At 19.4% G+C, this 650-nt stretch overlaps 1 protein-coding gene across 1 annotated transcript in view; it reads left to right on the top strand.

Annotated features, from left to right (window-relative positions):
- LOC108578147 (DENN domain-containing protein 4C) overlaps positions 1–650 on the top strand; it is a 16,944-nt gene that overhangs the window by 2,757 nt on the left and 13,537 nt on the right. The window lies entirely within an intron of this gene.

Below are 650 nucleotides of genomic sequence, written 5' to 3' on the forward strand. Positions count from 1 at the left end.
TACTTCTATATATTAATAAGCATTCAAATATTATTATTATTATATCTATTGTTTGTAAACAATTTAATTTTATGTTATAGAACATTTAGAATAACAGTAATTACAAAAGAAACAAGCCGTATCATGAATATCTAATACATCAATTAGTATTAAAAATAAGGACTGTAACTTAATTAGGTAATTAACTCTAACAGGTGTCTTACAAATATTCATTAGCTTACTAGAATCAGCTAAATATGTTAAGGTCTTTGCATATTGGACTTTAGAAGATTAATATACATATATTCACTTCAGTTTATTTCTTTAGTAACTATAATATTGTGATAATTAAAGTTATATTTAAAAAAAAATACTGATGTTCTTAAATCGTTTTAATACAATTATGTAATAGAATTTTTATTAATGTAGTATCAATTTTCTTTTAAAGTATTTTTTTATTAGAAATTTTTCACATCACCAAAATCAACAGAAATATTTTGAGCTTCAAGTAATTTCCATATTTTTCATACATTAAATACATCATAAGAATACAATATATGTTTTAAGTAACTAAGTATATTTTAAATTATAAAAGTGAGAATATATAACTTATATGTTACTGTATGTGAAATATTATTAAGGCAATTATTAAAATACATTAAAATAAAAAT

The sequence above is a fragment of the Habropoda laboriosa genome, unplaced genomic scaffold (genome assembly GCF_001263275.1).
Source record: "Habropoda laboriosa isolate 0110345459 unplaced genomic scaffold, ASM126327v1 scaffold1329, whole genome shotgun sequence".
NCBI classification, from domain to species: Eukaryota; Metazoa; Arthropoda; class Insecta; order Hymenoptera; family Apidae; genus Habropoda; species Habropoda laboriosa.